Consider the following 27,794-nt stretch of genomic DNA (forward strand, 5'->3'; position numbering starts at 1 on the left):
TAGGAGGCCATCACATAGACAAACTATAGGGAACACAACAACCCTGAGACATAGAACTAGGGGGCTGGACCCCTCCTATAGTCCAGGGTACTCACGGGTCAAAGTTCGTCCATGAGGTCCGGTGCGCGCGCTGCCCCTTTAAGAGCGGGCTCGAGCGTGCGCGCGCACCCTACGGGATCCGGCCGAGGTTAGTAGACACGAGCGCTGGCGTCTCCTGAGGAGGAGGCTGGGGCCAGCGCTTGCCGACTCGTGTCTGCGGCTGTCAGGGGTAGGTTGGAGCTGACAGCCCGCAGCCACGGACATTACAGATACAAAGCTGTATCTCAAAAATATATATTTTTTTTAAATAAAAAGTGTTTAGAAAGTTGCACCAAACACACCAATTTTTATAAAAAAACAAACAAACAAACAAACAAATTCAAAGGTGTACATAGCCTTCAAAGGAGTTATCCAGGTTCCCAAATTTATTTTCTGATGGCTACAAATGACATGAATTAACAAAACACGCGCTCATATGCTGCCTGCATGTAAACTATCCCTGGGGGAAATTATAGGTGGGTCAGTGCTGCTTGTTTTGTTAATTTATGTAATTTTGCAGCCATTAGTAAAAAAAAAATAAGAACCTGGATAACCCCTTTAAAATAAATGTTCATAAAGGACCACAATGTGCTCTGTTATGTTACATAGAGGTCATAAAGAGTGGGAAAGATTGAACAATAAGTAACAGAGGGGTAAAAATAAGAAAAAAGTCTAATAGCACCCCTAGCGATCCTTTATCCCTTAGGGTATGTTCACACGGCGGGGGTCCGTAACGGCTGAAATTACGGGGATGTTTCAGCCTGAAAACATCCCCGTAATTTCAGCCGTACCGGCATGTGCAGGCGCTTGAACGCCGCGTCAATTACGGCCGTAATTAGCGCTGCTCTTCATTGGAGTCAATGAATAGCGGCTCCAATTACGGCCAAAGAAGTGACAGGTCACTTCTTTGACGCGGGCGTCTATTTGCGCGCCGTCATTTGACAGCGGCGCGTAAATATACGCCTCGTGTGAACAGACAAACATCTGCCCATTGCTTTCAATGGGCAGATGTTTGTCAGCGCTATTGAGGCGCTCTTTTCGGGCGTAATTCGGGGCAAAAACGCCCGATTTACGGCCGTAAATAGGCCGTGTGAACATACCCTTATTGTTCATGTGAAGTCCCAGGAACCAAATACAGTAGACTTACCCTCTCTTTCCCTTAATATAGCTCTACCTCAACTATCTATATATCTATAGATACAGAGAAATATGACAAGAATACAAATTAGGGTTAGTCTCGAATAAAATGCATTGTTCTACAATGTATAAAGGACCCAGCAATGTAGGCGTTAATAGTAGTAAAACCCATTCTGTTGATTGGCTCGTACAACCATGTGATGTCTGAGAACCTGCCTGTGGTGTGAGCATAGGAATCTGTAAGAAGAATTCAGAAGCGAGCCAGCAGGAAATCTTAGGACGAGCTCCCTTGCAGGTAAGGATGCTTCAATCCTCTTACAGTCTCTGCAGGTAAAGATATAATGATAGAGAACATGCAGAACTGTAAATAAGATAATGCATATTAATACATGTAAGGTTGAGAATTCTTGGATTGAGTATCTATAGAGTTCAATTATTCCTGTGATATATTATACATGATGAGCAGAGTCAGGGATTATACAGTTATACATAGGAACCATGGTACATGTATAGGAAGCAAACTGCAATTATTCCTACGGATGATATTGTCTATATCGTTCGGCTACTAACGCTTTCTCTACCTCTCTGTTGGAGTCTCTAAAGAGTTTTCCATCACAATACATTTACAAACAAGCATGTCATCTCAATTTATAACAGACGGCCCCTCCATTCTCAGCCCCGCAGGCACCCCTCCTGCTCTTTGTACTTAGTGGATGAGGGAAGATTCATCAGTTGGCATTCCGCGTTCTCTATCTAACTCCGCTTACACAATGGGAAATATATGTATTAAATGAGGCGCGTGTCATAGACATTTGATTGTCAGAACATCTAGTGTTTTATATAAAAGCAGATTTTCTTTTTAATTCGTAACTGTCATAATGGATGTTCTACAATAAAGCACATCAATTTTCTGTCTGGAGTGTACCTGAAAATACATTTCATATGTATCTGCGAAATGATAGGTTACAAAGCAAGTGCAGTATATGGGCCCATAAATGAAATCGTATTATGTAGCCTTTCCTTTCATATAATGCTCAGCAGAGATTCTATAAATTGTACAATATGTCATTTAATATTCTAATAATAAATAAAAGTCAAGAAGTTACAAGTGACACATTATAAAAGGTCCGTCTGGATATTTTATACCACTACTATCATTGACTGATGATCTAAATGGAGTCGGCACTTGTCGATAAGAACATGGACTCTGTAACCTTGTTGACCACAATATATGTTGCAGTGGTTTCACAGCAATAATATATAGGCTTCATCTGTTGTACAAGCAGATGACTGAAATAAGGCAATAAAGTAGGCAACTGGTTCTTTCATTTCACTAAATGCTATATATCCTTGCAATGTAAAAGAATAATAGACTTAGTCTAAGGTATACTAGTATGTTATATTTAAATTTTTGGAGTTTATATGGCAAAAGGTATGGCGCCAAAGCTATCTCCTAATTTCATGATCTTTTGCTAGATATGTTTACCGAATACTTGTTAAGCAAGTCATACCCATGAGGCAGCCTTCGGCTAACTGCTCGTTTGGCCAACAGCTATCTCTCCCATAAACATGCATGCTCACATTGGCCCAGGCCTGCATGTTAATTTCAATGTGAAAAGGGGAATAAGCCTAACCTATGCCACAGGGAAACAAAACATCAACAAACATGCCCGATCCTTCTTACCTGCAACGTCTGATTGTCAGTTTGTCTCCATACACATAAGATCATCATCAGCTGATCCCACTAGAATCGGTGGGTTTGGCCAACATGAATATAATTAGGGTATGTTCACACGGCCTATTTACGGACGTAAATGGGGCGTTTTTGCCCCGAATTACGTCCGAAAATAGCGCCTCAATAGCGCTGACAAACATCTGCCCATTGAAAGCAATGGGCAGACGTTTGTCTGTTCACACGAGGCGTAATTTCCGCGCCGCTGTCAAATGACGGCTCGTAAATAGACGCTCGCGTCAAAGAAGTGACCTGTCACTTCTTTGGCCGTAATTGGAGCCGTTATTCATTGACTCCAATGAATAGCAGCGCCAATTACGTCCGTAATTGACGCGGCGTTCAAGCGCCTGCACATGCCGTTACGGCTGAAATTACGGGGATGTTTTCAGGCTGAAACATCCCCGTAATTTCAGCCGTAACGGACGCCCTCGTATGAACATACCCTTAAGGTTAAGGATAATAGCTAGCCTTAAAGACAACTTTTTCTGATAGAAGTTGTCGGGAATTGGCATCAGAGGGAGAATTTTTTTATACAGATGATGAGCGTTACTATGGCAGCACTTTGTGTAGTACAATAGCTGCACGGCACTCCGTTTATTGGTGATGCTCGAGTAGAACTCCACTCCATGAACCAATATAAAAAATGTAAGGTGGGGTGGTTATGGTGTGATGCGTATCCACTTTAACATTTAGATTAACAATATGTACAGTTTGTTTGCCATTGCTGATGGTGCACTCGGCCACATTTATTATATACATTCTTCCCATGTGGGAGGTACAGCACTTAGTTACAACTATATATAGGTGGAGCAGGCTGGCAAGATAGCTGGCTTGTTGTTCTGTGTGACTGGCATAGTAAGAGCTAAGGGCACCCCATCCTTAAAGCGGAAGTCTGCTCCGCCCAAAAAGTCTGCACCAAGGTTGCTGCGTTTGCGTGGTTCGGGCCTATCGCACCTCTTTGTAATTGGTGGTGGCTGACTGCTAACTAAGAAGGCCCCTATAGACCTATTATATAAGAACCTGCTATTTCTAAGTACTGTATTTTTCGGACTATAAGACGCACCTGACTATAAGACACCCAGGTTTTAGACAACAGAAAATAGGAAAAAATGACATATTTTACCACTCTTAAAAAAAACAAAAAAACAACTATTGGTTAACAAAAACGAATTTGTTCAGTTTCACCACATTCTGAGAGTCATAACTTATATTTTTCCATTGTTTGAGTGGTGTGAGAGCTTATTTTTTCCGGGACGAGCTGCAGTTTTCATATTTCACCATTTTTTTGGTACGTACGATTTCTTTATCACTTTTTATTTCATTCTTTTTAGCACTATAGTGACTAAAAGATAATGATTCTGGGGTTTTACATTTTATTTTTTTTACGCCGTTCACTGTGTGAGTCAAATAATGCTATATTGCAATAGTTTTGGACTTTTACAGATGCAGCGATACCAATTTTTTTATTTTTACATTGTGCTTGGGGAAAAATGGGAAAAGGGTTTTTTTCTTACCTTGTAAACATTTTTTACACTCCTAAAAATGTATCTAACTTTTTTTTACACACATTTTATTAGTTCCCATAGGGGACTTGAACCAGCAATCATTAGATTGCTAGTACAGTACACTTCAATACATGGATGAGGTAATTCGCTGAGCTATGCTGTTTCCATAACTCCCATAGTAGTGAATAGCAGTTACAGAAGCAACGTAGCATGCTACGCTGTTTCCGTAACTATTATTCAGTTCTATGGGAGTTACGGAACCTGCGTAGCTCAGCAAGTTACGCTGTTTCTGTAACTCGACCATGTAACCAGGAAGTGGCAGGAAAACAGCGGAGCCGGGTAAGATAGAACGGGGTTTAGGGGGCTCCCACTCTAGAGATAGATGCGGGTCCCAGAGGTAGGACCCACATCTATCTGACATTTATGACATAACCTGTGGATATGTCATAAATGTCCTTCATGGGAAAACCACTATAAATGCTGCGGTCGCAATTTAACTAGTTAAACGGCCAGGAACAGCGCCATCACTGTTGCTGGCCATTAGAGCAGCGTGTCAAAATCTGACACCTGCAGTGTAATGTGCAGGCTCAGCACGTGAGCCCGCTCCATACATCATCCCCTCCCAGCTCCATGATGTGCCGGCACATCAGGGGTCGGGAAGGGGTTAAGTAAGGAGCGGTCAGGGGTCCCGGCGCTGCCGGGTCCCTTGACTGCCGACTATAAGACGCAGGGACTTTTTAGCAAGATTTATTCTTGCTAAAAACTGCGTCTTATAATCCGAAAAATACGGTAGTTTTCATGTTGCTAGACACTGCAGGATCACGCATAGCTTTTGCTTATAACAAACGTTTCATTTATGTTCCTCCTCTAACCGCCTAGCTAGATCTCTTTACAGTGTAGGCTACCTCCCAACTACTGTTTGCTCTCCGGGACCCTGCTGCAGCTCAGGCCAATAGCGGATTGTCTACCACAGGCCCTGGGCTGTTACCCAAACTTGGGCCCGCCTTCTTCACCGCCGCCCTGTTGCGCCGTAACTATTATTAACACTACCTTTTTGTGCAAGCATTAACAAATGGATGTTACGATTCCCCTTGTCAAAGGGCTGAGTCCCTACATACTGACAATCTCCAGCCATTGATGACAGTATCACACTGTGCAGACACACATCATCCTGACTTGTCTATCAGTTCTGGACTGCACAAAAAAAATTATATGGAATACAAGTATTTCCTATAATAAACATGTGAGGAGAGGTGACAGATAACTATATATATGTGACTCTATAAATCCAGTTACGCACAGGTAATGCCTTCTCAGATTCTAGTAGTTTTCTTTTCTTCCCCATACGGTCCAGACCGCATGACGACTTCTCCCGGCCATGACCCATTTCTGCAAAATTTGCCACTCAGATGTCTTCGGCTCCTCAATTTTCCAACATTTCTACACGAAGCTAAAATTCTCATGTTGCCACACACTGTGCCCCTAAATATAATAATAACCATACACTGCACCCCTGGATAAAATAGTACCAAACACTATTCCCCTGAATATAATTGTGTCAAACACTGTAAAGTACAGCACCACATACACAGTGCCCCCTGTAGATAGCACCACACCTCCATGTAGATAGCGCCACACACAGCCCCTGCAGATAGTATCACTGTGGCGAAACCGGGTCAGTGGGGGTCGGTTTACGCCAAGAGAATGTGGGCGATAGATTCAGGCGACACAGATTAACAGGGGACAAGCCACAGAGGCGCGTTTATTAACAGGGACAGACACACACAGAACCAATGCATTGCTGCTTCTCCCCTCTGGGCTGGATGTGACAGGATACCTCACTATGGGGTCTCTCCACTGTACCTTTCATCCTTTGGGGTGTCTCCAGATCCTCCTTAGTTAGATGGGACTCCAGCACTTGTCCTCTATTACTGTCCCTAGGTCAGGTACCATCTCTGAGGTAGACAGCCCCTGCCTGCAGCTCACACTGCTATCTCATCCTCTCCTGGGCAGCAACTAACTCAGTTCTCACACAGCACCACAATATCCCTCACTCACCCCCCCCTCAGGAATCAGGCTTCCTGCTCTTGCCCCCTCCTTTTTCTTATTTACATTAGACAAGTTCCCGCTCTCAGTCTGTGACTCATTCTGCTACAGTGTAAGATTAACCCTAGAGGGGAGGACATTGAAGCAGCACTGAATACAATACAATATAAAACAACTGGTTATCAAACATAACGTAATGTAGTTTGAGGGGACATATCCCCATCTAGCACCGGGCGCCATCTAAGCTATGGCACCCGGATGGCGGGAGTGCGACGGTTTGCGGCAGGCTTAACCTTTATCTGGGTACAATGCCTGTAACCGTCACCCGTTCCGCCACAGACCTCCCCCAGCTTAGATCCAGAATCAGTCCTGCTGACCCTCTGTCGGGTCAGTGATGAGATCTGGGCCCGGTGCTGTCAGTCTCCGCCCATCAGTGTCCTGCTGCCGAGAGAGTCCATCAGCATTCCCGTGGTCCCGGACCTTTTTATGAGAGATGGTAAAGTTATAGGATTGTAAGGCCAGGCTCCACCGTAGTAAACGCCCATTGTCCCCGGCGGTTCGGTTCAACCAACTGAGAGGACTGTGGTCTGTGACTATGGTGAACTCCCTCCCATAAACGTAGGGCTGGAGCTTCTTTAGAGCCCACACGACAGCCAGGCACTCCTTCTCAATGGTTGCGTATGCCCTCTCTCGGTCCAGCAACTTCCGGGAGAGGTACGCGACCGGGTGTTCATGGCCCGCCTGGTCCACTTGGCTCAGTACCGCTCCCAGCCCGACGTCTGAGGCACGGTTTGGACTATGAACCGCCAGTGGAAGTCAGGGGCAGCCAGGACAGGGGAGGTGTAGAGGGCAGTCTTAAGGCTCCCGAAGGCCGCCTCACAGTCAGGGGACCAGGGCATCAGTCGACTGAACCTTTTGGACGTCAAGTCGCTCAAGGGCTTGGCCAGGGTACTATACTGCGGGATGAATTTTCGGTAGTACCCTGTGACTCCCAGAAAGGCCCTAACCTGCTTCTGGTTGGCCGGCCGGGGCCATTGGAGAATGGCCTCCACCTTGGCCGGCTCGGGGCGGATCTGTCCGCTGCCCACTCGGTGCCCCAGGTAGGTGACTTCTGCCATCCCCATCTGGCACTTGTCGGGGCGGATGGTGAGGCCGGGGTACCGGATGCGCTCCAGGATCTGCGCCACGTGCCCCAAGTGTTCCTCCCAAGTCTCGCTAAAGATAGCGATATCGTCCAGGTAGGCCTGGGCAAACTCCTGACACCCCACGAGGATCTGGTCGACCACCCTCTGGAAGGTCGCGGGGGCGTTCTTCATCCCGAATGGCATGCAGGTAAATTCAAACAGGCCGAACGGGGTGATGAACGCCGAGTGCTCTTGGGCTTCCTTGGTCAGAGGAATCTGCTAGTAGCCCTTGCTGAGATCCAGAGTGGACACGAAGCGTGCCCCTCCCAGCCTATCGAGCAGCTCATCAATGCGGGGCATCGGATTGGCATCCGTAACGGTTACCTCGTTCAGCTGCCGGTAGTCTACACAGAACCTCGTGGTTTTGTCCTTCTTGGGGACCAACACAACGCCGGCGGCCCAAGGACTGTGAGATGGTACAATGACCCCCATCTCCAGCATTTCTTCTACTTCTTTCCTCATCGCGGTCAGCACTGAGGGAGCCACTCGGAACGCGAGCTGCCTCAGGGGTCGGGCTCCTCCAGTGTCGACCTCGTGAGCGACTAGGGAGGTACGTCTGGGGGACGCGGTGAACAGGGCCTCCTGGGCTGCTAACACCTCCCCCATCTCCCTACTCTGCAAGCGCGATAGCTGGACATCAAGCTGCACATCTGCCAGCCCTGTCTGGCGTCGGCCCTCTGTCAGTAGGTCAGGGATGCGGTCCACGTCAGGGTTGTCCATGGGCGGGCAGCATATCGCGACCGCTCCTACCTCCCTTACCACATAGGCCTTGAGCCGGTTTATGTGGTAGTTCCGTACCCACTTTTCTGCCTTGTCGTGGGCTACTAGGTAGTTCGTCGTCCCCTGTCGCCCCACTACAGTGTACGGTCCAGCCCAATTGGCCTGCAACTTGTTGCCTCGTACTGGTGCGAGGACCAGTACCTTCTCCCCCACCCCCAGCTCTCGGGGTCGGGCGCTACGGTTGTACTCGTCCCATTGACGGCTTCGAGCTACTTCCAATCGCTGATGGGCCAAATCCATCAGCCGTGCTAGGTGCTCCCGCATTTGGCTCACATAGTCTACTACCGGGATCTCCGGGCTTGCAAACTTCCCTTCCCAACCTTCCCGGACTAAGTCCAAGGGTCCCCGGACCCGCCTCGCGAACAGCAACTCGAATGGGGAGTGCCCGGTAGACTCCTGCGGCACCTCTCGATAGGCAAAGAGAAGCTGCTGCAAGGAGCAGTCCAAGTCTCTCCCCTCCGAGTGGATGTATCGGAGTAGCAACTGCTTGAGGGTACCGTTGAACCTTTCACACAGTCCGTTCGTTTGGGGGTGGTAGGCGGTGGTTCTTAAAGAACTCACCCCGTGCCGATTCCAGAAGTCCTGCATGAGTTCTCCCTGGAATTCAGATCCCTGGTCTGTGAGTACCTCACGCGGGAACCCCACCCGGCTGAAGATGTCCATGAGTCCCTGGGCGACGTGCTCAGCATCTATGGAGGACAGAGCCACTGCGTCCGGGTATCTGGTAGCGAAGTCTACCAGGGTTAGGATGTAACGCTTTCCCCCTCGGCTGGGTGGATTAATGGGGCCAACCAGATCTATGGCCACCCGCTGGAAGGGCTCTCGGATGAGGGGCAGCTGCCTGAGCGGCACCTTGCGCGGGGGCCCCGCCACCCGTTGGCAGACAGGGCACGAAGCTCGGTACCGCCGCACGTCATCAGTCAGCCCTGGCCAAAAGAAAGCCTTAGAGAGCCGGGCCCTGGTGGACCTGGTCCCAGTGTGACCCGCCGCGGGTATATCGTGGGCCAGGGCTAACAGTCGTGCACGGTAGGCTTGGGGAACAAGCAGCTGTTTGGAGGCGGTCCAGGGCGACTCGGGCTTGGTCGGGGCTTCGACCCGGTACAACAGCCCGTTGTCCCACTGGAACCCTGCCTGGGCGCCTCCACTGGGTGGTCGATCGGTCAGGCTACGGGCAGAGGACAGGGAAGGATCCGTATGCTGGGCCTCCCTAAAAGCGACCCTATCCACCTCCCCCAGGTCTGTCGGGGGGTTCGTTGGGTGGGTCAGTTGTGAGGCGTCAGGGCCTTGGGTACTTACCACCGGCGGTTCGGGGAGCGGGGCTTCCGGGAGAGGAGCTTCGGTGGTTACACTGGTCGGTGGTGGAGGCCGGTAAAGGTTCTCCATGGCTTGGCTGCAGGTCACGGCCCCAGCGAACTGACTTGTGAGACCGTTCCCAAGGTCGTTCCCCAATAAGACATCGGCGGGGAGATCCGGCATGAGCCCGACTTCGACCTCCCCTTTTCCGGGGCCCCAGTCCAGGTAGACTCTGGCGCGGGGAATGGACTGCTGCTGTCCGTCCGCCAGGGCAATCCGGGCTAATCGCTGGGGAAGAACCTTAGACTGGGGAACCAGGTCCGCTCTTACCAGGGTCAGGGATGCCCCCGAGTCACGGAGTCCTTGGACGGTGCGGCGTCCCAGCACCACGGGCTGTCGGTGGCCCTGCATGTTGGCAGAGACCTGGTTCGTCACGAGGCTCGCAAGCTCTACGTGGTAGACCCCCTCCTCCACCTCTGGTGCATCTAGGAGGTGGTCACACTCATCGAGGTCGCCCGCCTCCGGGCAAAAGGCAACCCGGGTTGGGGTTGGTCTGGGAAAGGGCACCGTTGATTGGGGCAGTCCCGTCGGATGTGCCCCGGCTGGTGGCACCCATAACACTGGCGGGAGTCCGTAGGGCCGCGGACCCTTGGAGGGATCGGGGCGGCCGTAGGCTGCGGCTGGGGTCTCATCGAAGTTGGCCGTGGTGGTTCCGCTATTTTGGTAGGGGCTCGGAGCTCTCGGCGTTGGTCCTGGTGCGGAAGGCTTCTCCACTGGGGTCGGTGGGCCAAGAACTCGTCGGCCAGGGTGGCGGCATCTTCAGGGGTGCTGGGGTGGCGGTCCGCGACCCAGGCACGAACGGGGATCTCCATCCTGGAGAGGAGTTGCTCCAAAATGACAAGGTCCTCCAGGGCCTCCCGACTGAAGGCCTTCTTCCCCTCGGCCCACCTGGAGCAGCTTAAGCGGAGCTGGGCTGCCAGTTCCACATGGGTACCCTGGCCGGCGAGCGTCAAATTACGGAACTGCTCTCTGAAAGTCTCTGGGGTGATCGCATACCTCTTCAGCAGGGCGTCCCGGAGGCAACCGTAGTCCCGTCTGTCCTCTGGACCTAGGCTCCGGTAGACTTCAAGGGCCCTCCCTTGCAGGCTGGGCCCCACGTAGCGAGCGCATTCGGTGGTGGGGATGTCATGCACCTGTAGCTGTGTCTCCAGCATGGTTAGGTGCGCATCGATATCCGTGGACAAAGGATCCAACTTGGGGAGGTCGTTGTATCGTAGTTGGGGTCTTCGGGGCCCGGCAGGGATTGGGGTTGTTGGTTCTGGCGGTGCCACTGCACAGGCCACAGCCCCAACGATGATCAGGCGCTCGGCCTCAGAGCTTTGAGGCCCCAGAGCGGTCATCAGATCCCCCATCCGCAGGGCCTGGGCATCCGAGATGGTGCTACGGCCGGTTCCCTGGCGACTGGCCGATTCTTCGGGGCAGTAGTCAACGTCACCCTCGGCCATCTCTCCCATCTCGGCCGGGTTCGCCAGGTCCGAGGCTTGGAGCTTCTCAATCAGCCGATCCTTGATGTCGCGGGACGAGAAGGCAATGCGCCGCAACCGGCACAGCTCTTGGAGTGTAATTCGGAGGTAGCTGCCATAGGGGACATCCTCTGCTCCGCCGGGAGGATCCATAGAGTCAGGCTCCATGACTGGGGATTTAGGTGCCTGTGGTCCCCCTGTACTGCAACACGTGTGGCAGTCCGCCCTTGAGGTCTGGCCGCGAAGCGCCGGATGGTACCAGGGTACCTATCCCCTGCCGCTTCCCCAGGAACGGGCTGAATCTATCCCACCGCTGCCACCAAATGTGGCGAAACCGGGTCAGTGGGGGTCGGTTTACGCCAAGAGAATGTGGGCGATAGATTCAGGCGACACAGATTAACAGGGGACAAGCCACAGAGGCGCGTTTATTAACAGGGACAGACACATACAGAACCAATGAAACCAATGAAACCAATGAAACCACACTTGTCCTCTATTACTGTCCCTAGGTCAGGTACCATCTCTGAGGTAGACAGCCCCTGCCTGCAGCTCACACTGCTATCTCATCCTCTCCTGGGCAGCAACTAACTCAGTTCTCACACAGCACCACGATATCCCTCACTCACCCCCCCCTCAGGAATCAGGCTTCCTGCTCTTGCCCCCTCCTTTTTATTATTTACATTAGACAAGTTCCCGCTCTCAGTCTGTGACTCATTCTCCTACAGTGTAAGATTAACCCTAGAGGGGAGGACATTGAAGCAGCACTGAATACAATACAATATAAAACAACTGGTTATCAAACATAACGTAATGCAGTTTGAGGGGACATATCCCCATCTAGCACCGGGCGCCATCTAAGCTATGGCACCCGGATGGCGGGAGTGCGACGGTTTGCGGCAGGCTTAACCTTTATCTGGGTACAATGCCTGTAACCGTCACCCGTTCCGCCACAATCACACACACCCTCCTGTAGATAGCGCCACACACAGCCCCCTGTACATAGCGCGACACCCCCCCAGTAGATAGCGCCACACACAGCCCCTGTAGATAGCATCACCCACACCCCCCTGTAGATAGCGCCACACACAGCCCCCTGTAGAATGTGTCATACACCCCCCTATAGATAGCATCACACACAGCCCTGTAGATAGCATCACACATAGCCCCCCTATAGATAGTGCCACACAGACCCCCTGGTGAAAGTGCCATACAGCCCCCCTGTAAATAGCGCCACACAGCCCCACTGTAAATAGTGCCACACACCCCCTTATAGATAGCGCCACCACCTTGTAGATACCACGCCCCTGTAGATAGTGCCACCCCCTGCAGATAGTGCCACAAACCCCTTGTAGATAGCGCCACCCCCCTTTAGAAAGCACTACCCCCCTGGAAGTATAAATAGTGCCATACACCCCCTGTAGATAGCACCACCACCTTGTAGATAGCACACTCCTGTAGATAGTGCCATCCCCTGTAGATAGTGCCACACACCCCCTGCAGATAGCGCCACCCCCCTTTTGAAAGCACTAACCCCCTGGAAGATAGCGCCACACATACCCCTGTAGATAGCACCTGCCCCCTGTAGATAGCACCATCCCCCTTGTAAATAGCAAGCAACACCCCCCGGTGATAGTGCCACACACCCCTATAGATAACACCCCCCTTTTAGATAGTTCCACCCCCTGTAGATAGTGCCACACACACCCTGTAGATAGCGCCACCTCCCTGTAGACAGCACTACCCTCCTTGTAGATATGACACCCAGCCCCCCTGTAGATACCGCACACAGCCCCTCTGTAGAATGCGCCACCCCCTGTAGATAGTGCCACACTTACCTGTCCCCGTCCCAGCGCCGTCCTCTTCTCCGACGACGCAGGCCTGGTCTCTTTTGACCAGGCCGCATCCAGTGGACCGCCTGCATGACAAAACAAGACCGAATGGTGAAGAAGGGAACCGATGGTTCCCTTGCCTTGCCAGTGATGTCCATTGTACCTGCGTCCAAAGGACGCGGAAACAGTTGAGGGGCCTTCAGTTTTGTGGTGATTCGCAGCCAAAATGTGATAAAACTGCGATGGGGATCCGCCACTGTCTCAGGCCCTAACACAGATACTGCTGCGCACTGTTCTGTCCAGACTTCGTATGTCTCCTCAGTTCCAGCTCTTTCTCTTCTCTGAGACTCATCGCTCCTCTAGTCCAATCCACTGCAGCAACGGAGACGGCTAGAAGCTCACTGCCTCAAAAGCCACTACACTCTCTTCTGTTCAGCTCACAGAACGCAGTTTAGGTCCCATTTGGCAGGCTCATTGCCCTTTTAACCCCTTAACAAAGAAGGACGGATATATCCGTCCCAAGCAGGAGCTAGTTTCCGCATAGAGACGGATATATCTCTGATCTCGTGGGTACTGCACAGCCAGGCTCCTGCTGCAACTGTCGGAATCGAAGCGCTATCCGATTCCGGCAGTTTGACACAATAGATTTTGCTGTCAAAGCGACCGCGGTATCTAAGGCATCTATTGTTTTTGAGAGAGGGAGGGAGCTCCCTCTGTCATCACATCAGCAACCCCGTGACGAGTTCTCTGGGTGCCGATTGGTTTCCAAGGCATGGCCAGTGACGTGGCCTACTAGATTTTACACTGACAGGCAATAATGATTTGGCATACTAAGTATACCAAAGCATTATATCTGCGATTAGATAGCAAAGTGAAGTTCCCTAGTGGGACAAAAAAAATGAAAACAATTAAATAACGTTTATGAAAAAATATATATATTACAGTGAAAATAAAATAAAACCACATTTTTTTTCCCTAAAAAGTGATTTTATTTAGTAAAAGTATCCCAAAAAATAACACATACACATATTTTGTATTTCCGCGATCATAAGGACTCGAACAATAAAGTTAACACATTAATTAAACAGCCGGGTGAAGGGCGCCCAAAAAATGCAAAAAACAACGCCAAAACGTATTTTATATTATATTTTATATTATATCTTCCCCCATAAAAAATTTAAATAAAACTTAATCAATAAGTCCCATGTACCCCAAAATAGTACCAATGAAAACTACACCTTGTCCTGGAAAAAACAAGGCCACATATGGCTATATCGACGGAAATAAAAAAGTTACGGGTCTTGGAATGCGGAGATGAAAAAACAAGTAATTATTTTTTTATTTAAAAAAAAAAAAAGGTTTTTATTGTGCAAATGAAGGAAAACATATAAAACCTTTATATATTTGGTATCCCCGTAATCGTGCTGACCAATAGAATAAAGGCAACATGTTATTTGTGCCGCATAGTGAACGGCATAAATTTGTAAAGCGAAAATCAATGCTGGAATAGCTGCTTATTTTCAATTCTCTCCTAAAATAAAGTTAATAAAAGTTAATCAATATATTATATGCATCCAAAAATGTTGTAATTAAAAAATACAACTAGACCTGCAAAAAACAAGACCTTATACGGCGATGTCGACGAAATAAAAAAAAAGTTAGGACACTTGGAATGCGACAGTGAAAAAGAAAAAATAATCCTTGGTCATTAACGCGCAACAAGGCTTGGTCATTAAGGGTTTAAATACAAAACGCCTCCTTCAGGCAGGATGACGCACTGTTACAGAGCTTTAGCAAATGCAGCCAAAGATCTGGGCTGTACATCCTGGCTTAAACAAAGCAAGCCAACATCCACCTCACCTTAGGGTATTTTCACACACACAATTAAAAACGGCTGAAAATGACGTAGCTGTTTTCAAGGGAAAACAGCTTCTGATTTTCAGCCGTTTTTGAAGCAGAAAATGTTTTTTGGAGGCTTTTTTAAGCCGAATTTACGTTCATAACGTTCGTAAATTGACCTGCGGCGCGGAATTTAAATCTGCAGCATGTCAATTTATCATGTGTTTTCGTTGCTTTTCTGTTGCGGGTTTTCCCCATTCCGCTGCAAAAATCGCAACTGAGAAAAAAAAATAAACCTTCATACTCACCCTGAACTCCCTGCTTCTTCCTCCAGTCCGGCCACCTGGGATGACTTTTCATCCCATGTGACAGCTGCAGTCAATCATAGGCTGCAGCTGTCACATGGGCTGTTACGTCATCCAGGGGGTGAAAAACTGGATAGAAAAAGACTTGATGCTTTTCCCATTAAGTCTCAATTATTCACAGAGTATTAAAAGAGTTTATACTAAACATGTGCTTAATGAATTTCTGCTACCAATGAGCATATTTACTAATTCAGATGCGGACAAAGAGCCTCTGTGCAAGAATGTGCGTCGGCCCCTCCCTTAAAGAGGCTCTGTCACCAGATTATAAGTGCCCTACCTCCTACCTAATCTGATAGGCGCTGTAATGTAGATAATAACAGTGGTTTTTATTTTGAAAAACAATCATATTTGAGTAAGTTATGAACAATTTTAGATTTATGCTAATTAGTTTCTAAATCTAAAATTGTTCATAACTTGCTCAAATATGATCATTTTTCAAAATAAAAACCACTGTTGTTATCTACATTACAGCGCCGATCAGATTATGTAGGAGATAGGCCACTTATAATCTGGTGACAGAGCATCTTTAAGTGACACAGGCCGTAAACAATACACACGTTATGCACTCATCAGATGTATGCACACACACATATCAGACAAATGCAGCACACACGTCAGAAAAGCGCAGCACACACACCAGATACAGACATTATGTTTATGGAACTAACTGAGGTAGCCGAGCGCTCTACTCAGCTATCACTGTCAGTCCCATAGATAGTAAAAGGAGTAGTGGTCACGCATGTGCATTACAGCTCCATTCACACACGGTGCCCGCATCCTATTGATCTCTGGGGTTCCAGCGGTCAGACCCCCAGTGATCAGGCTTTTATCAATTTGATGAATGTTGTTTAATGAAAAACCCATACTTGTCAACTGTCCCACATTTGCTGGCACTGTCCCGAATTTACAGAGATAGTCCCGGCAAATTACTGTCCCGGCAACTGCTACATTCAATCGTATCTACGTACTCAGGACGCAAATACAATTGAATACTATCATTACTATGGCAAAGCAGGAAACTATCCGCTTCCTGCTCTGCCATTCACTCCTCCTGGAGCAAAATCCCCGGCCAAAGCGTTGCCGATGCCCTGGCCGGGGATTCAGTTGCAGGGGGTGCCACTGACGTTACTGCCCTTATGTGGACAGTGAAGTCAGGGCTCTCACTATGAGCAGAATTCCCAGCCAGGGCATCAGCAACGCTTTGGCCGGGGATTCCGGCACTCCAGGAATAGCCCATGACTTCACTGTCCTTATAAGGGCAGTGATGTCAGGGGCACCTCCTGCAGCGGAATCCCTGGCCAGAGCATTGTCGACACCTGTCCAGGGATTCCGATTATAGAGGGAGCCACAATGGCTCTACCTACAGTGAGGGGGGGAGAGGGCTATCCACAGTGGGAGTATATGGCACTATCTACAGTGGGAGTATGTGGCACTATCTACAGTGAGAGTATGTGGCACTATCTACAGGGGGAGTATGTAGCACTATCTACAGGGGGCTGTGTGTGGCACTATCTACAGGGGGCTGTGTGTGGCACTATCTACAGGAGGGCTGTGTGTGGCACTATCTACACGGGGTCTGTGTGGCATCCTTTACAGGGGGTCTATGTGGCATCATCAACAGGGGGTGTGTGTGGCATCATCTACAGGGTGTGTGTGGCATAATCTACAGGGGCGGTGTGTGGCATCATCTATAGGGGGATGTGTGGCATCATCTACAGGTGGTCCGTGTGGCATAACCTACAGGGAGTATGTGTGGCATCTACAGAGGTTGTGTGTGGCATCATCGACAGGGGGGAGTGTGGCACTATCTACAGAGGGCATTGTGTTATTATCTATAGAGGGCATTGTGGTATTATCTACAGAGGGCATTGTGGCACTATCTACAGGGGGAAGTGTGTGGCACTATCTACAGGGAGCATTGTGTGTCATCATCTACAGGAAGCAGCATGTGGCATCATCAACAGGGAGCAGTGTGTGGCATCATCTACAGGGAGCAGTGTGTGGCATCATCTACAGGGAGTACTGTGTGGCAATATATACAGGGAGCAGTGTGTGGAATCCTCTACAGGGAGCAGTGTGTGGCACCATCTACAGGGAGCAGTGTGTGGCATCATCTACAGGGAGCAGTGTGTGGCAATCTCTACAGGGAGCAGTATGTGGCAATATCTACAGGGAGCAGTGTGTGGTACTATCTACAGGGAGCAGTGTGTGGCAGCAACTACAGGGAGCAGTGTGTGGAGTCATCTATTGGGGCAGTGTGGAGCACCATCCAGAAGGTGCACTGAGTGTGGCACTATCTACCCTGGTTTTTACACTGCCATTAGTGGTCAGCACATATCGCCTAGCCTTAGTGATAAAGGGAGACATCATCTGCCTGTAAACAACCAGATAACCACAGACATACAGGCAGCATGTGTGGCATCTTCAGGGGTTGTGTGTGGCATCATCTACAGGGGGAGTGTGTGACATAATCTACAGGGGGTCTGTGTGGCATAACCTACAGGGGTCTGTGTGCTATCATCGACAGGGGGAGTGTGGCACTATCTACAGAGGGCATTGTGTTATTAAATGTGGCGAAACCGGGTCAGTGGGGGTCGGTTTACGCCAAGAGAATGTGGGCGATAGATTCAGGCGACACAGATTAACAGGGGACAAGCCACAGAGGCGCGTTTATTAACAGGGACAGACACATACAGAACCAATGAAACCAATGAAACCAATGAAACCACACTTGTCCTCTATTACTGTCCCTAGGTCAGGTACCATCTCTGAGGTAGACAGCCCCTGCCTGCAGCTCACACTGCTATCTCATCCTCTCCTGGGCAGCAACTAACTCAGTTCTCACACAGCACCACGATATCCCTCACTCACCCCCCCCTCAGGAATCAGGCTTCCTGCTCTTGCCCCCTCCTTTTTATTATTTACATTAGACAAGTTCCCGCTCTCAGTCTGTGACTCATTCTCCTACAGTGTAAGATTAACCCTAGAGGGGAGGACATTGAAGCAGCACTGAATACAATACAATATAAAACAACTGGTTATCAAACATAACGTAATGCAGTTTGAGGGGACATATCCCCATCTAGCACCGGGCGCCATCTAAGCTATGGCACCCGGATGGCGGGAGTGCGACGGTTTGCGGCAGGCTTAACCTTTATCTGGGTACAATGCCTGTAACCGTCACCCGTTCCGCCACAATCACACACACCCTCCTGTAGATAGCGCCACACACAGCCCCCTGTACATAGCGCGACACCCCCCCCAGTAGATAGCGCCACACACAGCCCCTGTAGATAGCATCACCCACACCCCCCTGTAGATAGCGCCACACACAGCCCCCTGTAGAATGTGTCATACACCCCCCTATAGATAGCATCACACACAGCCCTGTAGATAGCATCACACATAGCCCCCCTATAGATAGTGCCACACAGACCCCCTGGTGAAAGTGCCATACAGCCCCCCTGTAAATAGCGCCACACAGCCCCACTGTAAATAGTGCCACACACCCCCTTATAGATAGCGCCACCACCTTGTAGATACCACGCCCCTGTAGATAGTGCCACCCCCTGCAGATAGTGCCACAAACCCCTTGTAGATAGCGCCACCCCCCTTTAGAAAGCACTACCCCCCTGGAAGTATAAATAGTGCCATACACCCCCTGTAGATAGCACCACCACCTTGTAGATAGCACACTCCTGTAGATAGTGCCATCCCCTGTAGATAGTGCCACACACCCCCTGCAGATAGCGCCACCCCCCTTTTGAAAGCACTAACCCCCTGGAAGATAGCGCCACACATACCCCTGTAGATAGCACCTGCCCCCTGTAGATAGCACCATCCCCCTTGTAAATAGCAAGCAACACCCCCCGGTGATAGTGCCACACACCCCTATAGATAACACACCCCTTTTAGATAGTTCCACCCCCTGTAGATAGTGCCACACACACCCTGTAGATAGCGCCACCTCCCTGTAGACAGCACTACCCTCCTTGTAGATATGACACCCAGCCCCCCTGTAGATACCGCACACAGCCCCTCTGTAGAATGCGCCACCCCCTGTAGATAGTGCCACACTTACCTGTCCCCGTCCCAGCGCCGTCCTCTTCTCCGACGACGCAGGCCTGGTCTCTTTTGACCAGGCCGCATCCAGTGGACCGCCTGCATGACAAAACAAGACCGAATGGTGAAGAAGGGAACCGATGGTTCCCTTGCCTTGCCAGTGATGTCCATTGTACCTGCGTCCAAAGGACGCGGAAACAGTTGAGGGGCCTTCAGTTTTGTGGTGATTCGCAGCCAAAATGTGATAAAACTGCGATGGGGATCCGCCACTGTCTCAGGCCCTAACACAGATACTGCTGCGCACTGTTCTGTCCAGACTTCGTATGTCTCCTCAGTTCCAGCTCTTTCTCTTCTCTGAGACTCATCGCTCCTCTAGTCCAATCCACTGCAGCAACGGAGACGGCTAGAAGCTCACTGCCTCAAAAGCCACTACACTCTCTTCTGTTCAGCTCACAGAACGCAGTTTAGGTCCCATTTGGCAGGCTCATTGCCCTTTTAACCCCTTAACAAAGAAGGACGGATATATCCGTCCCAAGCAGGAGCTAGTTTCCGCATAGAGACGGATATATCTCTGATCTCGTGGGTACTGCACAGCCAGGCTCCTGCTGCAACTGTCGGAATCGAAGCGCTATCCGATTCCGGCAGTTTGACACAATAGATTTTGCTGTCAAAGCGACCGCGGTATCTAAGGCATCTATTGTTTTTGAGAGAGGGAGGGAGCTCCCTCTGTCATCACATCAGCAACCCCGTGACGAGTTCTCTGGGTGCCGATTGGTTTCCAAGGCATGGCCAGTGACGTGGCCTACTAGATTTTACACTGACAGGCAATAATGATTTGGTATACTAAGTATACCAAAGCATTATATCTGCGATCAGATAGCAAAGTGAAGTTCCCTAGTGGGACAAAAAAAATGAAAACAATTAAATAACGTTTATGAAAAAATATATATATTACAGTGAAAATAAAATAAAACCACATTTTTTTTCCCTAAAAAGTGATTTTATTTAGTAAAAGTATCCCAAAAAATAACACATACACATATTTTGTATTTCCGCGATCATAAGGACTCGAACAATAAAGTTAACACATTAATTAAACAGCCGGGTGAAGGGCGCCCAAAAAATGCAAAAAACAACGCCAAAACGTATTTTATATTATATTTTATATTATATCTTCCCCCATAAAAAATTAAAATAAAACTTAATCAATAAGTCCCATGTACCCCAAAATAGTACCAATGAAAACTACACCTTGTCCTGGAAAAAACAAGGCCACATATGGCTATATCGACGGAAATAAAAAAGTTACGGGTCTTGGAATGCGGAGATGAAAAAACAAGTAATTATTTTTTTATTTAAAAAAAAAAAAGGTTTTTATTGTGCAAATGAAGGAAAACATATAAAACCTTTATATATTTGGTATCCCCGTAATCGTGCTGACCAATAGAATAAAGGCAACATGTTATTTGTGCCGCATAGTGAACGGCATAAATTTGTAAAGCGAAAATCAATGCTGGAATAGCTGCTTATTTTCAATTCTCTCCTAAAATAAAGTTAATAAAAGTTAATCAATATATTATATGCATCCAAAAATGTTGTAATTAAAAAATACAACTAGACCTGCAAAAAACAAGACCTTATACGGCGATGTCGACGAAATAAAAAAAAAGTTAGGACACTTGGAATGCGACAGTGAAAAAGAAAAAATAATCCTTGGTCATTAACGCGCAACAAGGCTTGGTCATTAAGGGTTTAAATACAAAACGCCTCCTTCAGGCAGGATGACGCACTGTTACAGAGCTTTAGCAAATGCAGCCAAAGATCTGGGCTGTACATCCTGGCTTAAACAAAGCAAGCCAACATCCACCTCACCTTAGGGTATTTTCACACACACAATTAAAAACGGCTGAAAATGACGTAGCTGTTTTCAAGGGAAAACAGCTTCTGATTTTCAGCCGTTTTTGAAGCAGAAAATGTTTTTTGGAGGCTTTTTTAAGCCGTTTTAGGGGCTGTTTTTCTATTGACTCTATGAAAAACAGCTCCAAAAAACGGCTCAAAAAGTTACATGCTCCTTCTTTTTACGCGGCGTCTTTTTAATTATTGCAATCCGTAAAGAGCATCTATAATGTTTTGGTCTCTAAATCAGACTTTCTTCAGGCATCTGTCAGAAAAAATTATAAAGCTTAACAAACTGTCCTATGAACACTATGTTAAGATTTGTCAGGAAGGTCTGATTTATAGACTGAAACGTTACAAATACTATTTAGTGATTGCTAGAAATAAAACTATATTTCACAAGCAAATCATAAAAGTGCTTAGTGTTGTGTTTATACATCACATTGTGCAGATTGTAATGTTGTCATAAACCTCTCAAAACAAAATTCATAGGACAGAAGAGTAGATATCTCAACATGACTAAACTCCAGATGAGTAAGATATGGGGTTTTAGGGGATATGTCCATCTTATGGCAAAAAAATGTATTTGTATTTATTGTCCACACATTAGCCTTATTCTGGGTTCCCACGTAGCGTAAACGATGCCGAATTTACGTTCATAACGTTCGTAAATTGACCTGCGGCGCGGAATTTAAATCTGCAGCATGTCAATTTATCATGTGTTTTCGTTGCTTTTCTGTTGCGGGTTTTCCCCATTCCGCTGCAAAAATCGCAACTGAGAAAAAAAAATAAACCTTCATACTCACCCTGAACTCCCTGCTTCTTCCTCCAGTCCGGCCACCTGGGATGACTTTTCATCCCATGTGACAGCTGCAGTCAATCATAGGCTGCAGCTGTCACATGGGCTGTTACGTCATCCAGGGGGTGAAAAACTGGATAGAAAAAGACTTGATGCTTTTCCCATTAAGTCTCAATTATTCACAGAGTATTAAAAGAGTTTATACTAAACATGTGCTTAATGAATTTCTGCTACCAATGAGCATATTTACTAATTCAGATGCGGACAAAGAGCCTCTGTGCAAGAATGTGCGTCGGCCCCTCCCTTAAAGAGGCTCTGTCACCAGATTATAAGTGCCCTACCTCCTACCTAATCTGATAGGCGCTGTAATGTAGATAATAACAGTGGTTTTTATTTTGAAAAACAATCATATTTGAGTAAGTTATGAACAATTTTAGATTTATGCTAATTAGTTTCTAAATCTAAAATTGTTCATAACTTGCTCAAATATGATCATTTTTCAAAATAAAAACCACTGTTGTTATCTACATTACAGCGCCGATCAGATTATGTAGGAGATAGGCCACTTATAATCTGGTGACAGAGCATCTTTAAGTGACACAGGCCGTAAACAATACACACGTTATGCACTCATCAGATGTATGCACACACACATATCAGACAAATGCAGCACACACGTCAGAAAAGCGCAGCACACACACCAGATACAGACATTATGTTTATGGAACTAACTGAGGTAGCCGAGCGCTCTACTCAGCTATCACTGTCAGTCCCATAGATAGTAAAAGGAGTAGTGGTCACGCATGTGCATTACAGCTCCATTCACACACGGTGCCCGCATCCTATTGATCTCTGGGGTTCCAGCGGTCAGACCCCCAGTGATCAGGCTTTTATCAATTTGATGAATGTTGTTTAATGAAAAACCCATACTTGTCAACTGTCCCACATTTGCTGGCACTGTCCCGAATTTACAGAGATAGTCCCGGCAAATTACTGTCCCGGCAACTGCTACATTCAATCGTATCTACGTACTCAGGACGCAAATACAATTGAATACTATCATTACTATGGCAAAGCAGGAAACTATCCGCTTCCTGCTCTGCCATTCACTCCTCCTGGAGCAAAATCCCCGGCCAAAGCGTTGCCGATGCCCTGGCCGGGGATTCAGTTGCAGGGGGTGCCACTGACGTTACTGCCCTTATGTGGACAGTGAAGTCAGGGCTCTCACTATGAGCAGAATTCCCAGCCAGGGCATCAGCAACGCTTTGGCCGGGGATTCCGGCACTCCAGGAATAGCCCATGACTTCACTGTCCTTATAAGGGCAGTGATGTCAGGGGCACCTCCTGCAGCGGAATCCCTGGCCAGAGCATTGTCGACACCTGTCCAGGGATTCCGATTATAGAGGGAGCCACAATGGCTCTACCTACAGTGAGGGGGGGAGAGGGCTATCCACAGTGGGAGTATATGGCACTATCTACAGTGGGAGTATGTGGCACTATCTACAGTGAGAGTATGTGGCACTATCTACAGGGGGAGTATGTAGCACTATCTACAGGGGGCTGTGTGTGGCACTATCTACAGGGGGCTGTGTGTGGCACTATCTACAGGAGGGCTGTGTGTGGCACTATCTACACGGGGTCTGTGTGGCATCCTTTACAGGGGGTCTATGTGGCATCATCAACAGGGGGTGTGTGTGGCATCATCTACAGGGTGTGTGTGGCATAATCTACAGGGGCGGTGTGTGGCATCATCTATAGGGGGATGTGTGGCATCATCTACAGGTGGTCCGTGTGGCATAACCTACAGGGAGTATGTGTGGCATCTACAGAGGTTGTGTGTGGCATCATCGACAGGGGGGAGTGTGGCACTATCTACAGAGGGCATTGTGTTATTATCTATAGAGGGCATTGTGGTATTATCTACAGAGGGCATTGTGGCACTATCTACAGGGGGAAGTGTGTGGCACTATCTACAGGGAGCATTGTGTGTCATCATCTACAGGAAGCAGCATGTGGCATCATCAACAGGGAGCAGTGTGTGGCATCATCTACAGGGAGCAGTGTGTGGCATCATCTACAGGGAGTACTGTGTGGCAATATATACAGGGAGCAGTGTGTGGAATCCTCTACAGGGAGCAGTGTGTGGCACCATCTACAGGGAGCAGTGTGTGGCATCATCTACAGGGAGCAGTGTGTGGCAATCTCTACAGGGAGCAGTATGTGGCAATATCTACAGGGAGCAGTGTGTGGTACTATCTACAGGGAGCAGTGTGTGGCAGCAACTACAGGGAGCAGTGTGTGGAGTCATCTATTGGGGCAGTGTGGAGCACCATCCAGAAGGTGCACTGAGTGTGGCACTATCTACCCTGGTTTTTACACTGCCATTAGTGGTCAGCACATATCGCCTAGCCTTAGTGATAAAGGGAGACATCATCTGCCTGTAAACAACCAGATAACCACAGACATACAGGCAGCATGTGTGGCATCTTCAGGGGTTGTGTGTGGCATCATCTACAGGGGGAGTGTGTGACATAATCTACAGGGGGTCTGTGTGGCATAACCTACAGGGGTCTGTGTGCTATCATCGACAGGGGGAGTGTGGCACTATCTACAGAGGGCATTGTGTTATTATCTATAGAGGGCATTGTGGTATTATCTACAGAGGGCATTGTGGCACTATCTCCAGGTGGCATTGTGTGGCATCATCAACAGGAAACAGTGTGTGGCAATATCTACAGGGAGCAGTGTATGGCAATGTCTACAGGGAGCAGTGTGTGGCATCATCTACAGGGAGCAGTGTGTGGCATCATCTACAGGGAGCAGTGTGTGGCATCATCTACAGGGAGCAGTGTGTGGCACCATCTACAGGGAGCAGTGTGTGGCAATCTCTACAGGGAGCAGTGTGTGGCAATATCTACAGTGAGTAGTGGGTGGCACTACCTAAAGGGAGCAGTGTGTGGCATCATCTAAAGGGAACAGTGTGCGGCAATATCTACAGGGAGAAGTGTGTAGCACTATCTACAGGGAGCACTGTGTGGCAATATCTACAGGGAGCAATGTGTGACATCATCTACAGGGAGAAATGTGTGGCACTATCTACAGGGAGCAGTGTGTGGAAATATCTACAGGGAGCAATGTGTGGCAATATCTACTAGGGGCAGTTTGGAGCACCATCTACAAGTGGCACTGAGTGCGGCACTATCTACCCTGGTTTTTATGCTGACATTAGTGGTCAGCACATATCGCCTAGCCTTAGTGATAAAGTGAGACATCATCTGCCTGTAAACAACCAGATGACCAGAGACATACCTGCCACCATAGTAGTTGTCAGCCAAACTAATGCAGAAATTTTGTTCGTTTTTTTTGTATGCAGAAATTCTGGAAAGCCATGCCCCACTAGCCACACCCACCAGATAAACCATGCCCTTAAGACACACCCACCAAAGATGCCACACCCTAAGTGTCCCTGAAAAAAAAAAAAAAGTTGGCAACTATGAAAACCCCTTTTATATGTTGCATCATTCACATATTGCTAACAGTACTAATCCCCACAACCAAAATCAACCTTATGAATTTGTTGGGTGTAAGCTCCTAAACACATTAAGCGCATTACATAATAATTTACATAAATCAGTAGAACTTTTGAGTATAGGAAAAATATTTCTAATTAGGAGAAAGTGACATCTTCCAGCATTCTGTAGTTCTCCTTTCCCTGTCTGCAGGCTCCCTGTAAATGTTCAAAATCCTCAGTCACCAAAAAAGTACATCTAGTTTGAAATGGTAATAACAAAACAGGGAAAGGAGCCAAAATCATGTTACAGTCACCCTCCATCAGTGTCTGTGCAAGACTTCTGTGTCAGGATTTGAATCCAGAAACCCCTGTGTCTCAAGCAGCAGTTTTTCTCATTGAGCTCAGGAGCGTTGCAGATGAGCTCCACTGCTGAATCTGTTGTCTACTTTATCTTGACTTTTGCCTCTGAAATCCTTGCCTTGTTTGCCTGATTGGTCTAAACCTACAAAAGCCAGGCCCTTGCACTTTCTAATTGCAAGACTATTTATCTTCTTGCCTCAAGTCAAGTACCTTTCTGCCCAGGTCCAGGGCTACATCTACACTTTTTGTAGTACTACTGATTGATTTGATAAATTGAGCTGCAGTCTAAATGAATACATTGAGTTGCATGCACTTCTGTGAACTGCAGCTGTCACCCAAGAGTTAAAATCAATAGCACTACAAAAAGTCTAGGTATAGACCGGGCCTTACTTTACAAACTGTTGCTGCTCATTTACTTACCCTACTTGGATTGTATCTTGACCACATCCCTGCCTTACTCTACAAGCTGTTGCCACTTACCTGTGTAACAAACTTGGATTGTTTCCTGACCATATCTCTGCCTCACGCTACAACCTGTTGCCACTTATATGTGTACCAAACCTGGACTGCTACAGAACTACTCTTGCTATTATCAGTTCTAACTTTTCACCAGGGAAAGCTCACCCACTTAGCACAATTTTAGAGAAAAAAATGGCCATCCACAAAATGTAACAGATATAAAGAAACAGACCTAAAATCTGCAGACTATACTGCCTTAGGAGGTATTGTGATTTATTTTTTTCAACAATAGATACTGTACGGTTTAATATAGGAAATAAACTACTTTTTTTAAATGGGTATTTCAAATTGACAAAATTCTGGCCACGGGGGAAGGGGGAAATGACATAAAAAATAAAAGACCTGACAAATTCCCTGATGTTTCAGTACAGCAGCTTCGGTGCTCCCTGCTGCTCAGTTTACTGTGCTGTAGCAATGACATGCCCGTATATCCCTGTGATCACTGCAGCCAATCGCTGGCCTCAGTTGTCTCGTGACATATACCACTGTGGCCTGTAATTGGCTGCAGGGATCATGTGGGTATACAGCCAAGTCATCGTTACAGAACAGTAAACAAAGAGTGGCGGGTACCAACAGAGCGGCTGTCTGGAACGCCAGAGATTTTGTTAGGGTAGTCGTCTTTTATTATTTTATTTTTTTATGTACGTTTGGCAAGATTTTTACCAATCTCAGAAAACCTCTTTAAATTAAACCCTGTGTACATCCCCTTTGATATGTCCCTGCCACATCTTGCATTCGGAAGTGTAGCAAAATCAAAACCTAGATGCAGGGGAAATTTGAGGAAGATATTCCCAGTGAAAAGATCTGAATTCATGCCCACAGCCTTGTCTAGGTTTAAAAAACACAGACATTTAAGACAAGTAAGCTTCTTTAGCTTGATGTAATGAATAATGTAGGAGCTAACTACATGTCTGTGATTTTGTATAGAGGTTAACAGTGTAAGACATTTTAAAGAAAAAAATACCCATATTATTGTATTTCAAATGTTATGCAGATTGCTTTCCATAAATATGCAGACAATCTTGGGTATACTGTTAATTGCGTTATTACTTCAGTAATGTCAAGCAACTATTATTCATTGACTTCTCATCCTGGTGTTAGCTGGGAACAACTACAAGCATAATTCATTTTAAATGTGTATGAATCCAGTAAATAAGTGGCACCAGAAACCAATGCACAGGGTCAACATTTGGGCCCACTCTTATGTTATCAGTAATGCTTCACATCTGGAATACATGTACATAAGAAAGAGGGCACTTCAAAGCAAAAATCTAAATTATGCCCCACCAATGCTACTAAATTAACCCACCAGAGAACCTGAAGTTTATTTCCCCCC

The 27,794-nt window shown here is 47.6% G+C and overlaps 1 long non-coding RNA gene across 2 annotated transcripts in view; it reads left to right on the forward strand.

Moving 5' to 3' along the window:
* Positions 1 to 1,421: 1,421 nt before the first annotated feature.
* Positions 1,422 to 27,794, forward strand: part of LOC142748995 (uncharacterized) — a 71,309-nt gene continuing 44,936 nt past the window's right edge. For both annotated transcript variants that reach the window (XR_012882353.1, XR_012882352.1), the window contains exon 1: positions 1,422 to 1,510. This is a non-coding gene — a long non-coding RNA (uncharacterized LOC142748995). The remainder of the gene's footprint in view (positions 1,511 to 27,794) is intronic.

Source organism: Rhinoderma darwinii, chromosome 3, assembly GCF_050947455.1.
Source record: "Rhinoderma darwinii isolate aRhiDar2 chromosome 3, aRhiDar2.hap1, whole genome shotgun sequence".
NCBI lineage: Eukaryota > Metazoa > Chordata > Amphibia > Anura > Rhinodermatidae > Rhinoderma > Rhinoderma darwinii.